This window comes from Nicotiana tabacum, chromosome 24 (assembly GCF_000715075.1).
Source record: "Nicotiana tabacum cultivar K326 chromosome 24, ASM71507v2, whole genome shotgun sequence".
NCBI classification, from domain to species: domain Eukaryota; kingdom Viridiplantae; phylum Streptophyta; class Magnoliopsida; order Solanales; family Solanaceae; genus Nicotiana; species Nicotiana tabacum.
The window spans coordinates 37763588-37782175 of record NC_134103.1 but is presented as its reverse complement, the minus strand read 5'-3'; positions in this window follow the sequence as shown (position 1 = coordinate 37782175).

The window sequence follows — 18588 nt, the reverse complement described above, 5'->3', positions numbered from 1 at the left end:
AAATCCGAAATTAGTTCAAAAATTACTCGTGGGGCCCATGTCTCGGAATCCAGTGAAACTTATAAAATCCGAAATATAGCTAATGTTATATCGAATATAGCTTATATACTATACACTTAGTATATATATTATACTATACTATATATACAACAACAACAACAACAACAGTATAGTATATATATATATAGACATCTTAATATAGCTAATGTTATATCGAATATAGCTTATATACTATACACTTAGTATATATATTATACTATACTATATATACAACAACAACAACAACAACATATATATATATATATATATATATATATATATAGACATCTTAATATAGCTAATGTTATATCGAATATAGCTTATATACTACACACTTAGTATATATATTATACTATACTATATATACATCTCTCTCTCTCTCTCTCTCTCTCTCTCTCTCTTATATATATATATATATATATATAGACATCTTAATATAACTAATGTTATATCGAATATAACTTATATACTATATACTTAGTATATATATTATACTATACTATATATACATCTATATATATATATATATATATATATATATATATATATATACACACACTATACTATATATATATAGTACAATTAATTGATAATTACTTTAAGTATAAAAGTGTAATAGTTACAATTAGCTTATAGATATTGATAATTATACTAAGTAGAAGTGTACGCACTAAGGACATATCCTTAAGTAATGTTAGTGATTTACTAGCCTATACATTATTAATTATAGACTAAGTAGAAGTTTATTAATGGTATACATGAAAACTATTAGTGATTATTTAATTATCTTAAATTGATAACTAAAGTAAGTAGAAATATATTAGTTGCATAGTTAATTAATATTAATAATTAATTAGCTAGTATTCATTAATTTTGGTTTATATTATTACATGGTAGATTCTAAATAAATACGTCTTTCTCACCAAAATTATGGGTCATTATCTAGATTATTTTGTTTCTATCAATAAACATGCCTCAGCAAAAGCCTAACTTTTTTTTACTCTTTCTCTGCCTCACTCACGCCTTTCTCTTTATCTTTCTCTTTCTCAGCAAATCCCATCTTCACCAGCGTCGTCGGCACTCAACCCAAGGGGCCATTGTCGTCGGCAATCCAAGCGGCCATCGTCGGCACTCTGACTCCTCTCCATCTCCGGTAAGTTTTCTTTTTGGGGATGGTTTGAGGTCATTTTTGGGTGAGTGTTGTGAATGTTGTTTCTTTTAGTTTTGTTGCCACTACTATTCTCATCTCTATGTGTCTTATTATGGCTATTTTTGAAAGGTTTCTCAGACCACCCTCGCCAGATTTGACTCCCTCCGCCCACCGCCGCCACGCTGATATTGAGTTACAGTTAGGATTCAACCCAAAACTTGGCTATTCTACTCCTAAAGTAAGTAGAATAGATTGTTTGCTATCCCAGCTAATATAATATCAATTAATTGTCAAGGTGTTTGAGCATAGAGAACATGATATAGATGTTTGAACATGATAGTGTATTTTTGAAATATTTGATGGGTATTTATTTTTTTGTAATTTTGTTTGGGTTGATTTGTGTGAAAAATAGATTGTTTGGCAGCTCATATATTCAGAAAGTTCTGTTTTTGATGAGGAAAACTGATAATCTCTCAGTGTATTTGATAATAAAATAATGACTAGTATATGTTTTAGTAATTTCTATTAAAATTTGATGAGTATTAATTTTTTGTATGATAACTAACAGTTGACAACATATATAGGAAGTTAGAAATCCTACTTGTTATCCACTAAGCTATTTTCACTCTCTTCCCATGCCTTGATAAATACAGATTTCTTATCATTATTAAGCTGAGCAAGAGCACTATCTAAGTAAAATAAACAAGAAACATGACACTTGTTAGCTTCTGAGATGTGAATAAAATTATCCAGTTGGAAAATTTAGTAACTAAACACTTGTTGGAAGTCTGGAACTACTTTAAGCTTGTTTTTATTTACTGCCTAAACAAAACAAACTGTGCAAAATTGCTTCTCCTTGTCCAAGGAAACATGCTTTCATATATTTGATTAAGTTTGATTAAACATGCTTTCATATATTTCAAAATATGTAGTGAATGCTTACATGTATTATATGGAATACAAAAGAGTAGAATGGTTAGTTAAATGTGGTTATTGAGAAAGGAAAATTATTTACATATATATCATGTCGAAACATATGGCTTAATATTGCACAAAGTCCTGATTAATTGAGTGTGCTAACAAATTATAATTTATTATGCAACTTAATAAAAAACTTATTTAGGGATATATATGGACTTTCAAATTAATAAGCACTGAAATTATTTAAATTAATTATATTATAACTAAAGTTTATTATGTAACTTAATTCTATAAATTAATTTGAACTATGATTAATATAATTTATTCGTTCTTTATGTAGATGGAATCTCGTAGTTGGATGTACAATAGGAATTATCCTAATCGTCGGTTTTTTAGGGAGGAATTTATAGAAGGGGTTAAGGAATTTATTACGCATGCAATGTCACTTGATCCGTTTCGGATTGGAAGGTTGATTAGGTGTCCTTGTGTGAAGTGCAAGTGTTTGCATTTTTTAGGATCGGAGGATGTTAAGTCTCATCTTTGTAAAAAAGGGTTTATGGATAATTATTTTATGTGGACTAGTCATGATGAGATTGATGGTAGTGATGGTATATTTCATAACGTAGTTATTGATGAAAGTAGTAGGTCGGTGGGAATAACATTCAACATCCTAGATACCATGAAATGGTTGCGGATGCTTTTGGGATGCACTTCGATTTTGAAACCCATGAAAGTGTTGAACAACCTCCTAACGAAGAGGCAAAATATTATTATGAATAGTTAGAGGCCGCTAGTCGTCCACTAAGGGAAGGGAGTATGCACTCTCAGTTGTCTGTTGCGGTTAGATTATTAAGTATCAAATCAAATACCAATATTTCTCAAGCGGGAATGGATTCTTTCATTGGCCTTATGAGTGAACTAGTTGACCCAACTTTCAACATACCCGAAGATTTCTATAAGGCTAAAAGATTGGTTTCTAAGTTAGGACTCTCATCTATGAGAATAGATTATTGTAAAGATGGTTGCATGTTGTATTATAAGGGTGATGCAGATTTAGAAAGTTGTAAATTTTGTGAAAAAACTCGTTTTAAGCGGCTTTCCAACGGGAAGAAGGTTGTTGTGAAGTCGATGCATTACTTACCTCTTATTCCTAGATTAAAGAGGTTGTACGCATCGATGAGTTCCGCTCCTCATATGAGATGGCACTATGAAAATAGAAGTCCACCCGGTGTTATGTGTCATCCTTCAGATGGGGATGCTTGGAAGCATTTTGATATGACGTATCCGGATTATTCTAGTGAACCGAGGAATGTTCGGTTGGGTTTGTGTGCTGATGGTTTCACGCCATTTTTTGTTTCTGCAACACCATATTCATGATGGCCGGTCTTTATTACGCCGTATAATCTTCCGCCTGAAATATGTATGACTAGTCCATGTGGTTTCTTTGATGTGATGGAACACCTTACAATTAACCTTGTACATGAGGCGCGACTTGGAGGCCCAGTTCAATGTAGGTGGATGTATTCATTCAAGAGGTAATGATCAAACCTTGATTTATTCTTGTAATTTTCTTTAACGTTATCGTCTAATATAACAATGTACAGGACTATCGGCAAGTGTAAACGATTTGTTAAACAGAGGAATAGGATTGAAGGATCCATATGCGAAGCCTATCTTGTAAAGGAAACTGCCCATTTTTGTTCTTACTACTTTGACAGTCATGTGCCATGTGCTAGAAATAGGCCCAATCGGCACAATGTGGTGATTGATATTGATCCACTATATCCACCAATGTCTGTATTCAATCAACCAGGCCGGGGTTCTAAAGATCGAACAAAAAGGGGCCTAAGTAGTATGGAGTACAAATCAGCTTCAAATCATGTGTTGCTAAATTGTCCAGAAGTTCAACCCTTTCTTAAGTAAGTGTTGACGTAAGATTAATTTACATGGGCTACTATTTAATTTGGTTGATACAACTAACAAATAATTTTCAATGCGTCGCTTAGTGACTTCGTGAGTCAATTTGGTCATGGTGTTGTATATTCTACATTTGAGGCATGGTTTAAAGAATGTGTAAGTTCATCTTACATACTTTCTCACATGTGAATATACATACTTGTAAATATACTTGCTTACTTGTGATTTATTTACCCCTACATATAGGTCAATAATTCAAACAACGATGTTAATCAATTTTTGAAAGACATATCCTGGGGACCTGCACCTACGGTTACGACTATGTCTAAGTATTATGTGAATGGTTACAAATTTCACACTGAGGAATGCTCCAAGTATAAAAAAAAGCAATAACAGTGGGGTGTGTGTCAAAGGTGATGAAGAAAACCAGGATGGGAAAAATGATTATTATGGTATGATCAAAGAGATTCTAGAATTGTCATATTCAGGCTGGCCAAATAAGAAGATCATACTTTTTCAATGCAAGTGGTTTGACCCAACACCTAGAAGAGGTACAAATGTACACCCGCAGTACAACATAATTGAGGTTAATAAAAAGAGGGAGTATGATCACTATGATCCTTTTATAATTGCAGAAAGAGTTAGGCAAGTGTACTATGCTCCATATCCATTATGGAGGGATAAGGCTGATTGGTTGGTTGTAATAAAAACAAAGCCTGTTGGTAGGGTGGAAGTTGAGAATGTGCTAGATGTTGCTTACCAAAACGATACCTCAAGTGTTAACCAAATGGTGGATGATCAGTTAGAAAATTACTTGGAGCACCCTCAACGCATATTAGAAGAAGTTGATATGGAGGAAATAACAATCATAGAAAATGAGGATGAAATAAGTGAAGAGGAAGGATTTTTAGAAGAGGAAGGATACGTCGACGAAGACGACTAGCATGTTAGTTTTTTCAAGCGCTCTCAACTTATATAGATTTATATTCTCAATTCTAACATGTTCTTTAATTTATGCAGATGGCCGGTAGGGGTCGAGGTAGGTCTAGGAAGGATAAAAGGCCTATTGATCATGATAATGGCGCTACACCCACGCTTCCTTCCACTCCACACTTGCATCCCTCTGCTGCTGATGGCCAGAAGCAATCTTCTAGCCACAAATCTATTCCACCACATCCATCTACTCATCATACTACCCACCATTCGCCCGCCCAGCAGTATTATCACCTTTCTCTGCCACAGGGCTATACCCCGCTTCCTCCTCATGATCCTACCAGTACTAACATGGTTGCATCGAGTCACCAGTCACAGAGCCATATGGTACGCCCGTCATCTGCTCCATTTGCTTCATCTCCAGCCGGATCGCATCCATGTAGATTTCAGCCGGCCGGATCGCAACAGTGGTCTAGATCGCAACAAGGGTCTAGATCGATGCAGGGGTGTGGATCGCAACCATCTTCATCAAGGACCCTGTCTCCCTCTCCACGGAGTTCGTCTCCTAGCATTTGTAGACTTCGTCTTCGGGATAGTAGCACTGAGCCAGATGCCCCCCTTCTGCGCACACTTCAGATTCATCAGAGAATGATGATCCAGATGATGTGCGTTATGATCGTTATCATAGGATCATCATCAGGCCTGCGGGTAATGGGTAAGATTTATTTTTTACTTCTTTATTTATTACTTTTTTATTTTTGCTGAATTATAATAGCTAATCTTGTTTATTTAATGTAATTTCTATGTTGCAGGTTCATTCCTAATCATCAGGTTACAAAGATAATCACTGATATTCTTGGCGGGTTGTATAATGCACCCTATCCAACTTGGAGTGACTTTCCAGAGGATCTTGTGCAACAAATGTTCAACCAATTTAAGGTTTTAATACAATTCTTATCTATTTAAGCATTATATTAACAATATTTTCATCTAACATTACATACTTTATTTGCAGACTAAGTGTGCCTGGGAGGACCGGTATAACCGTAAAATTTGTAAAAATTGGGAGTACAAATACCGTAAGAGACTCTCTGATTCCTTTAGCTCCGCTCGAAAGGTTAAAAAGAAGTCTTCATGGGTTCTACCGGATGTATGGGTGGATCTGCAAAGGTATTGGGCCACCGAGAAATTCGAGAAGCAGAGTGAACTGGGAAAGAAGGCCCGAGCATTTGAGAAGGGTGGCTCCTTGCATTGTCTGGATTCAAGGAGCATGGGGGATACGAGGAGACAAATGGTAATTCTTTAAAATATTTCGGTCTATTTTTATCGAACTATATTTATATATGTTAATTTTGTTAACACGTTTTATTATATTTGTAGGAAAAAAAATATGGGAGAAAGATGAGTCATGATGAGTTCTTCATGGAGACTCACATCCGGAAGAAGAAGGCACCGACAGATCCAACTAGATGGGTCGAGGACCGGGCAGAGACTACACATGTAAGTTTCATAACTACTATAAATGTTTATAATATTATATAGTTAGTAATTTTCTATCTTCTAAATAAAGGGTCGCTACAAGATTAATTTGGAGGAGTACACTCAGAGCTTACCACCGAATGAGCAAGGCGACCGCCCGCCCATTTTAGACGAAGAAGCGCAGAGGATATGGTTGGATGTTGTTGATGGTCCTAAAAAGGGGATAGCATACGGCCTTCTAGATAAATCATTTCAACGCTACAAGGCTGGATTGCAAGGTATAGGGACTTCCGTCCAAGGCGAGGCGATTGATAGGTCGACTATATCGTCTATGGAACATAAGATCGCGAAGCTGACAGCAGAGCTTGAAGAGACAAAGGCTAGAGAAAAAATGAGAGATGAACAATTTGGTACCCTTGAAGTTCAACTAGAAAGAAGGGACGAACAATTTAATCTCTTTCAAGGTCAGCTGGCCAATCTTCTTACTAGTGGTGCTTTTTCCATTCCCCGGTCTCGTGATCCTTCCCCATGTGCCGATGATGAAGGTTCTAGGAGTGAAGATAGAGATGATGCTAGATAAAAAAAACTCATTGAATGGTGTGTATTGCTAAACAAAGTATTGAACTTGTCAATATTTAGTTGAGAGTAATTTTGAATGATGATTATATTGTTATTTTGTTATTGAACATTTTAGTAGTTGTTGTTAGATAATGGCTGTTAGTGTTAGTTAATAATTTTTGTTAGTTAATTGTTGTTGATATTGTTGTTGTTAGTATATTCATTGTTGTTGATTAATTATGGTTGAATGACAGCAATGTAATGCTGCAATTATAGGATGGATATTAGTTGTAATTGGTAGGTGGTGTAGCTCAAAAATAGGTATTTTATGTCCAGGTTTTACCCAGATATCCGATCGAATTCGGTCGAAAATTTCAAATAAATTCTCCAGTTGAAGAGACAAAGGCTAGAGAAAAAATGAGAGATGAACAATTTGGTACCCTTGAAGTTCAACTAGAAAGAAGGGACGGATAATTTAATCTCCTTCAAGGTCAGCTGGCCAATCTTCTTACTAGTGGTGCTTTTTCCATTCCCCGGTCTCGTGATCCTTCCCCATGTGCCGATGATGAAGGTTCTAGGAGTGAAGATAGAGATGATGCTAGATAAAAAAAACTCATTGAATGGTGTGTATTGCTAAACAAAGTATTGAACTTGTCAATATTTAGTTGAGAGTAATTTTGAATGATGATTATATTGTTATTTTGTTATTGAACATTTTAGTAGTTGTTGTTAGATAATGGTTGTTAGTGTTAGTTAATAATTTTTGTTAGTTAATTATTGTTGTTATTGTTGTTGTTAGTATATTCATTGTTGTTGATTAATTATGGCTGAATGACAGCAATGTAATGCTGCAATTATAGGATGGATATTAGTTGTAATTGGTAGGTGGTGTAGCTCAAAAATAGGTATTTTATGTCCAGGTTTTACCCAGATATCCGACCGAATTCGGTCGGAAATTTCAAATAAATTCTCCAGTTGAAGAGACAAAGGCTAGAGAAAAAATGAGAGATTAACAATTTGGTACCCTTGAAGTTCAACTAGAAAGAAGGGACGAACAATTTAATCTCCTTCAAGGTCAGCTGGCCAATCTTCTTGTTAGTGGTGCTTTTTCCATTCCCCGGTCTCGTGATCCTTCCCCATGTGGCGATGATGAAGGTTCTAGGAGTGAAGATAGAGATGATGCTAGATAAAAAAAACTCATTGAATGGTGTGTATTGCTAAACAAAGTATTGACCTTGTCAATATTTAGTTGAGAGTAATTTTGAATGATGATTATATTGTTATTTTGTTATTGAACATTTTAGTAGTTGTTGTTAGATAATGGTTGTTAGTATTAGTTAATAGTTTTTGTTAGTTAATTGTTGTTGTTAGTATATTCATTGTTGTTGATTAATTATGGCTGAATGACAGCAATGTAATGCTGCAATTATAGGATGGATATTGGTTGTAATTGGTAGGTGGTGTAGCTCAAAAATAGGTATTTTATGTCCAGGTTTTACCCAGATATCCGACCGAATTCGGTCAGAAATTTCAAATAAATTCTCCAGTTGAAGAGACAAAGGCTAGAGAAAAAATGAGAGATGAACAATTTGGTACCCTTGAAGTTCAACTAGAAAGAAGGGACGGATAATTTAATCTCCTTCAAGGTCAGCTGGCCAATCTTCTTACTAGTGGTGCTTTTTCCATTCCCCGGTCTCGTGATCCTTCCCCATGTGCCGATGATGAAGGTTCTAGGAGTGAAGATAGAGATGATGCTAGATAAAAAAAACTCATTGAATGGTGTGTATTGCTAAACAAAGTATTGAACTTGTCAATATTTAGTTGAGAGTAATTTTGAATGATGATTATATTGTTATTTTGTTATTGAACATTTTAGTAGTTGTTGTTAGATAATGGTTGTTAGTGTTAGTTAATAGTTTTTGTTAGTTAATTGTTGTTGTTATTGTTGTTGTTAGTATATTCATTGTTGTTGATTAATTATGGCTGAATGACAGCAATGTAATGCTGCAATTATAGGATGGATATTGGTTGTAATTGGTAGGTGGTGTAGCTCAAAAATAGGTATTTTATGTCCAGGTTTTACCCAGATATCCGACCGAATTCGGTCGGAAATTTTAAATAAATTCTCCAGTTGAAGAGAAAAAGGCTAGAGAAAAAATGAGAGATGAACAATTTGGTACCCTTGAAGTTCAACTAGAAAGAAGGGACGAACAATTTAATCTCCTTCAAGGTCAGCTGGCCAATCTTCTTGCTAGTGGTGCTTTTCCCATTCCCCGGTCTCGTGATCCTTCCCCATGTGCCGATGATGAAGGTTCTAGGAGTGAAGATAGAGATGATGCTAGATAAAAAAAACTCATTGAATGGTGTGTATTGCTAAACAAAGTATTGAACTTGTCAATATTTAGTTGAGAGTAATTTTGAATGATGATTATATTATTATTTTGTTATTGAACATTTTAGTAGTTGTTGTTAGATAATGGTTGTTAGTGTTAGTTAATAGTTTTTGTTAGTTAATTGTTGTTGTTATTGTTGTTGTTAGTATATTCATTGTTGTTCATTAATTATGGCTGAATGACAGCAATGTAATGCTGCAATTATAGGATGGATATTGGTTGTAATTGGTAGGTGGTGTAGCTCAAAAATAGGTATTTTATGTCCAGGTTTTACCCAGATATCCGACCGAATTCAGTCGGAAATTTCAAATAAATTCTCCAGTTTATGGAAATTTCCGACCGAATTCGGTCGGAAATTATGAATTTATATTTATTTTTTAAAATAAATTAACAATTTATTACAATTTACGACTAATTATTTAATTAAATACAATTATTATTTTTTAAAATTTCCGACCGAATTTGGTAGGAAAATAAAAAATAAAAAATATTAATAGTTTCCGACCGATTTCGGTCGGAAATTTGAAAATAAAAAAAAAATTAATAGTTTTCGACCGATTTCAGTCGGAAATTTGAAAATTAAAATAAATATATATATTTAATTGTTTTCGACCGATTTCGGTCGGAAATTAAAGTTTGATAGTGAGTCAACGCGTTGATTTTTTCGACCGAATTCGGTCTGAAGTTTCCGACCGATTTCGGTCGGTACACGTTTGCGACCATCGTTTTTCCGACCAATTAAAATCGGTCGGAATTCGGTCGAAAATTATCAATTTCCGACCGATTTAGGTCGGAAATAGCGAACAAAATTATACTGTTTTTTAGTAGTGTTTGTGAAACAACAAACATGTATATTCAAAATAAATAAACTCATACGAAAGAACTTTACCAATTGCACTTGACTTTGCATAATTACACTATTACCGATCATGAAAAGTTTATCAAACTTAATCTTGAAAAGAAATTTTCAATTTATATTTTAACGACTTTTTTTGTGAAGACAATAATAGCCTAAGTGGGGTTACTAACTAAACTAAAGTTTAGAGAATTTTTTCAGCACACATTAACTTAACATGATGTAAACATCCGGTGCAGGTAAGATTTTTCCTCCTCCCAACTTTCAAAGCTGTATTTTCTATATCTCTATTGGTAATGCCAAAATAATATTGCTCCTTTCTGCAAATTTCTCACAAACCCATAAACCAAAACATATGCTCCTCCATAACTTTGCTTATATTAACCAACACATCACACCCTACTTCTTCCCTCTTCCTACTCATCAACTTTCTTCTATTTTCCAACTATTATGTATTCTTTGTATGCTTTCTTGATCTGAGTATTTCAAGAAACTAGCCAAATATAATAACTTTATCTAATTTCTATCATGTTATGACTGTTGTTATGCCACTTTATGTGTCTATGATATTAGCTTATGGTTCTGTTAAATGGTGCAAGATTCTTTCCCCTGACTAGTGTTCTGGTATTAACAGATTTGTTGCACTTTTCGCAGTTCCACTTCTCTCTTTCCACTATATAGCTGGTAATAATCCTTATACAATAAACATACCATATTCAAAATATCCCACCATTTGACACTCTAATCTCCATCCAATCAAGAATTCAATTCAAAATATAGTGCCTTGAGAAACATGATTTTAATTTACCAAATTCTCAACACCAGAAAGGTTTCCGTTTTTGACAAAATTGACAGCAAGCTCAAGATTATTCAACTGCAACAAAATTTATAAAAACTTTTGTGTCTTTCATGGTCATAGATTACCAAATTTTACAGTACTGAAAATACATCTACAGAAATATACATGACATCAGAAATCGAGAAAGAAAAGAAAGAGGGCAACTTGATTCGCTTCACATTAATTTTTTTAAACCTAAGGTTATAAAATCAAAAAAGTTTCAAAGTACTTTAGGGGAAATCAACAAAAATAAATGAGAGGGTGAGTGAGAGAGATAGAGAGAGATAGAGAGAGAGGGTGGGGGAGGGGGTCGAATTACCTGAAAATGGAGTGAAGATATAGAGGGAAAAATACGATGTGAAGGGAGGCGTCTTGAGGGAGGGAAGATATAGAGGGAAAATACTATGTGAATAGAATGAGGAAAAACTTAAGGTTACGTGAATAATAATACTTTCCCACTACTACTCTGGGAAATCTCTATGGGAAATCTTTTTCATAATTATAAGAAAAATTTAAAAATTTAAAAATATCCGTTCACACTGAGTCTCTGGGAATATGTAAATAAGTTTTTTATATTTATTGTTTAAATTCTCACTATCTTCACTGGAATTTTTTTTCAGTTTTATATAATTATTTTCTTAATGACTTTTCCCATAGACTTAGAGGGAACGAAGTTATGCGCATTTTTGCGCCAAAATGTTCCCACGGATAGTCACTAGCAAATATTATTATTTTTCTAGGAAAAGAAATTTTAATTTTCCCATTGTATTTCGGTGGGAATTGCTACTGAAAATTTTTCCGTGGAAAAATGATGTATTTCTAGTAGTACGTTCCTCTCTGAGCCTTGAAATATTCTTAGTTTATTTCTCTTCTTCTTTTTGTACAATGTTCATCTTGTTGTTGATGGTGGTGGATTGGCGATAGAAGAGTAACTTGTGTATTCTTTTAGCTAGGAGCCACTTTCTTATGAGGTTGCTACGTGGTGACTGGTGAACAATAATAATGTAAGGTACTGTAATACACTAATACGGTGAACATTAACCCACAAAGTTGTTACAAATACCCGGTTCATTTTAATCAAGCACACCTAACCCATCAACCCTTCTTCTTCTAATCCATCACCATTGTCACTTAAAAGAAAGTAAACAGAAAAAGAAATCTACATACAAGCCCCAGTAATCTTAGGTGTTTTTTTTTAATATTGAAGTGAAAGTTAATAAACTTCTCTGTCGTTTCTGTTAACGCTTCGAAAATTCACATTGGAGATATAAGAAGATCATATTGATCTTGGTTGACGATTGGAGAGAAGATTGCAAAGGTATATTAAGGATAAACCGTTCCTTCATCTTGGCATGATCTCGTAAATACATGTATTTGATAACTAGACGTAATGAGAAGTTCGTATTCCTGAATTTATGTACATTATCCTAGTCTCAAAAGTTATCGTATTCTCCCTTATCAGGACTTTATATTCAGTTAAGTATTGTCTTCTTCCAGTCAAGAGAGTAGAGGAGCATCCGATACGAGAGGTACATAGTGGGCGACGATTGAGTTATGGCTCATCATCGAGGGCTGCTGAGGATCTTTCAGGCACAGATAGGGAGACATCACATCGGGTCGAGACGTCACAACCTTCATCTACTCCAGTGCACCTCGGAGTTCCCACAGAGCATTGTGTGGCTACTCAGGCGCATGTTTGTTTGTATTACTATTACTTCAATTTGTTTTTACTATATAGATTAGTCAGTATTATCTAAATTGTTTATATTTTCTTAAAGATTTCGTCATCACCTGTCACAGAGGCCACATTGTGCGATACTCGCTTGCCGGAGACGAATGATCTTATTCAGGAGCCCGCTGAGACCATGGTTTGACCATTAAATATTTTTACTAACACGTATGTTAGTATTCTATATTTTATATATTAAAATATCTTATTATTTTGTAGGTTACTGATGGCCCAACGACCGCTTCTATTGAGCCTGCTAGCCTTATTGACGATCATGTTGTTGCGCATCCTCCGATAAAAAGGTAATGTGATGAGGATGATCCTGATAGCGTAGCGCCTCAGGCCAGCTAATGCTTTAAAGCATACAGGTTGTGGGACTCATTGATATGTATTTTGAGTTGTATATATGACATTAAATATTTAATAGTAAAATTATTGATGTTTTACATAATTTGCGCATGTGTTTTCATTTTTCGGGTTATTTATTAGTTTAAAACTAGAACACAAAATAATAAGACAGATTAACATAAATTTAAATTCGTTAAAAATTACAGATAATACATGACACGTACAACATAAAAATAAAAAACTACACTTAACACATCCATGTGTTTGTTTAGTCACTATCGCCCATTATTTTATGCTTTAACCACTGAAATTTTTCTTCCAACCGATTATTTTCTTCTTGTGCCTCTTTCAGTTTCTCCTTCATTGCCGCAAGTTGTTCTTGGAATTTCAAGATTTGGAGTTCATACTCACCGATCAGATTCTAAATGTTTAGCAAACATGATTTGTAGTATTCCTTGTTAATGGGTTCATCATACCATTCTTCAAAACCACATTGATATTCGTCCTACAAATGGGAATGACAACAAAAGACTAACCAACATAACTTTTAATAATAATAACTTACAACTTGTTTACACATCCAATGTTTGCGTCCTAGATTGCAATTTGGCCAACATGGATTCAAAATTTCATGTTTGCCACAATAACACCTTGCGTCTAGACATGTTGTAATGCTCGAACTTGAAAAATTTATGGAAAGTTATTTTCTTCGTTTGGTTACACCGCAAATAATAATGCAAAATGCGCTGGGTTTTTATAGGCAGCCATGAGTGATTTTAGGTTACATAATGCATATTGTTGTTGCGTTATATTTTGTGTGCTAACGATTCTTTATGGTACAAGTCGGTGCATCTTTTTCAGGTCCACAGTTTTTTGGGTCAATATGACAATACACAAAATGCATATTGTTGATGCGCTATGTTTCGCGTGCTAACGATTCTTTACGGTACAAGTCGCCGCATCTTTATCAGGTCGACATGACAATACACATAACGCATATTATTGATGCGCTATATTTTGTGTGCTAATGATTCTTTACAGTACAAGTTGGTGCAGAGTTTTAGGTCGGTAACTTTTTCCGGTCGACATGATAATACACATAATGCATATTGTTGATGCGCTACGTTTAACGTACAAGTTTGTGCAGTTTAGTTCTTTTTAAGTTGAACCAATATTCTAGTATTCAAAAATCATTTCAAGAACCATTATAACATCTATTTTTAGAAAATGCCACTAACATTTAATAAGTGGTTTACGAAGAGGCAAAAAGGTGAAGGTAGTTCAATAGATCCACATGGAACACGTCATAACGCAATCGATCCCTACCTTGAAAAAATATGCTAGGTTGTTATACTGATTTGGTGGATGACAAGTGCTATGGTGTTAATTTTACGTCCCTTGGAAAATAATCCTATCAAAATACACACTGATCTCAAAGTTGCAGGACACATTATTGAGAAGGAAGCGCATTATACAAAGCCTGAAGGTATGCGAATTTGGAGTGAAAAACTATAATGGGTTCCCCTTTACTCAAAAAGGTATGATTATGAAGTACTATGACATTGGCATGGGCTAGTTGTATGGCAAGTACTGTCTGTAACATTCTAAACAAACACACACAAAGATGAACCAGAAGTGATTCGGCATTTGATGAAGGAGATTTTAGAGATGGAAAAGGCACTAGTTATTCATCATGCACTGGATGATCTTAACTACCTGCAAGGAAAGGAGGATCAGTATTGAGATTTATTAGAAAATTAAAAATAGTATAGAGACATTGATTATCCTGTATTTCCAACAGTTGTTGAGTGTGAGGTACTACCTAAGTTTCTACCCGCAAACGTTGGACGTATGAGTCCCATATTGTTGTAGAAATCAAGCAAGTGGTCTTATTGATGATAGCGCTGAAATACGAGAAATGTATGTTAACTGGAGCCTAGATTATGATGCCCTCGGTCTGGATGGATGCGTATAAAATATTGACGAAGAAGATGACGACAATGACAATGAAATAAGGCCAGACAATGACGATAATGGCAAATGAAAATCATTATTTATTTATTGAAGTTATTTTTAATTGTTGTATTGAATCTTCAATGCTAAATGTCAATTAAATTTAAACCTATTGGAAACTTAATTTTATTTCATAAATATATCAAACAACACCGTTTCATACATTTAGTACAACAAAAATACTGTAACAAAACATTAAATTTATCCTCTAAAATTGGGCACATTGGATGAACTGCCACCGAGAGCTAAATTACCACCGCTTCCCAAACCAACTGAAGGACATTTAAGGCGATCGTGTCATGTTTGGGTGCATATACCACATTTACGCGCATAAACGGTATCATCAACATCTATTTGGTTCCGTATCCATGTTCGTTTTTGCACTTGCCGGTGACGCACATAATCCTTATTTCACACCATTTTAAATAGTTTCGGCAGCCAATAATGCTCAACACTGACTGGTTGAAAGTGGCCACTATAGGTGTTTACGTATGGAGCAACAATATATTCTTTATCAACGTACCTCATCGCCGCAAAACCTGTATGTTGAAAGCACTTGATGGCATGTGAGCATGGCAAGTGATAGATCGACCATTTCTCACACGAACATAATCTTCAGGATTCATTGATGGTGTGGGTATTATTACCGCAGTTTTGATGCATAGCAGTGCGAACTTCAAAAATATTTTGCTCATTACAATATTGCAAAAATATATGCCACTGTGCTCGCTTCCTATATTTTTCAAATCGTTTCATCGGATGTGGCACAAATTGAACACCCCTTTCCAACAATGATGATTGACTTTGGGATCTTTCAACAAACCTCTCTGCCATCTGCTTGAATGACATTCGCACCATGGCAATGACAAGCAATCCACAGGTAGACTTCAACAACCCGTTGAAAGACTTTGACACATTTGTAGTCAAAATTTTTCATCTTCTACCACCATTATTATGAAAAGTCCACTTATCAAGCTCATGTCGCATTAACCAACGATAAGCTTCTAGGTCTTCCTGCCTAATCAATTCCATTCGCCTCCTGAGTTTACACTCTTGATGATCTGTTGTAGTCATCCACATTAAATCATGTAAGCTCTTGTTTGGATGAGCCCGCTGAAAGTTGGCCTTCAAGTGCCTAACAAAGTAATGGTGGTAGGCATATGGTTCCCGCCATGCATCCAAAGTCTGTACAGAACTTAAAATACCACCATGCCGATCAAATATTAGACAAATACCTGAATGCTGTCTAACAACGTGCTCCTTCAAGTGGTTCAAAAAATGTTCAAGTCTCTTGACTTTCATTAGCACAAATAACAAATGTGAGGGGAAATATGCTTCCATTAGCATCTACTGTAATTTCGATCAACATCTTAATCTCATACTTTCTATAGACATGAGTGTCGTCTATAGAGATTACCGGTCGACAATGCACAAAACCATCAATGGCTGGTTTAAATGCCCAGAACACATATCTAAATATGAATTCTGGTATTCTCGGACTCTGCTCAAGCTTCCATTCAACAACAGTCCCGGGGTTAAAGTATTGCAAAGCAGCCATGTACCCGTGTAGAGCGGCAAATGACTTATCCCAGTTACCATAAACAATCTCAAATGCACGTTTATGCCCAAGAAATTCCTTTCTTTTGGTAATTGTACAGCCATATACCTGGTGGACAAATGTTATACACTCTTTAATCTTGTACCTTACGGACGATTCAATGTGTGGAATCAAGACAAGAGAAATCAAGTCAACATTCAAGTTGAAATGATTCCCACTGAATGTATCCATATCACAAGTATGTGTGCCAATGTATCTCCTCATAATCCACATATTTGTTTTCAACTTTCTCGCACGTAACATCCATCTACAACCTTGAAACCATCTACGACAATAACCTTATATACTTCCGGAGATGACTCATGAACCTCGATCTCATAACACCCTTTTAAGATGTACATTCGCACCACCCTGCTAAGGCGCGCTTTATCAGCAAAAAATATATTCTTTGACATCACTGCTGGTCTAGATTCATCCCACATTGTTGTCTGAATGTCATCAAGATCCCTAGTGAGGTCATCCACATCCGGCATACTGGGCAACTGATCAAGGTAGGGAATCGCCCTTGAATGAAAGGGCACATGTGACTCGTACACTCTGGGTCTAATGGGAGGTAAAGTCTACATATATGGAGCATGCTCATTGGTGGCATCATGCTCCCTCGGCAAATCAGGTTGCTCATTCTCATTCTCATCAGCAAAATGCATTTCCTCATCTTCGTCGCCCTCATCAGGGAATCGTGTATCATCTCCAGACTCATCAGCATTGTTGTCATAATCACTATCATCTTCCTGACTCTGTGCATCTGCCAGATCCTGAATAAATATATCATCTTCGGGCAACTGAGTAAGGACAGGACCTTCAAGTTGCTCATTTTCACCCACAACCAATAAAATAATGAGTTTCTCAAATTCATCCCAACATTATATATTAACTTTATCTCTTAACTTACAATTCATAATCTGTTGATACCCTATGATGCACATTATCGAATTGCTGATGACTCCCGGATGGACCACCATGATCCAAAACATCAAAATTGGGCATATTTCAACTGTTGGTTGGTTCATAACTGGTAAAATTCATATCTGGCAGGTACCCCATTTGGAATATATGAGTGTTAGTACGAATATGATACATAAAAAAAACATACTAAGACAATGGAAAAATTGAAATTTACCACTCGACGTGTGAATTATGTAAACTTGGGGAGAAATTATGTCCTCGCTCCTCATTTGCCTGTGGAGATAAGTTTAGATCTGGACAAACTCTTTCAAACGGAACCTGTTCGGATAAAACTGCTCCAAAAAAACCACCCGATGTGGAACCTCAATATTGCGAACGTCTTCAGAGTTGATGTACATTTCCAGCATTTTTATCACAAGAAGTTCCCGGTGTTCTTCCGGAGTCCTCAAAAAATCTTTCAGAGTTTCATCGTCTTCGATGTTAAACTCAGTATAACAAGCAACCCCTTGCGGAATAAAAGAATATGGATATTTTCTGGTTACTTTAATATTAACCGATCGTTTTCTCACACTCATTCTTTTACGTATCAACGATACCAATCTATCATACTCTAATGTAAGTGGCAACTTAACAATACATTATGGAGAACAACTATAGTATACTGAGTTATTCTCCACGACAATCTCAACCTCCAATATAATGCAACACTAATTATTCGCTCTTCAGACTTTTATGGAAAAATACAAAAAAGGTTAAGTAAACAAATATTTCGAAATGAGTAAAGGAAAATAAAAGGATGCAAAAGACTGAATTTTTCGGAATGGATTTTTGAAGAAAGAATGAAGCTCCTTCAATAAGCAAAAAAGTTGTGCAGGGTACATTAATTGGAG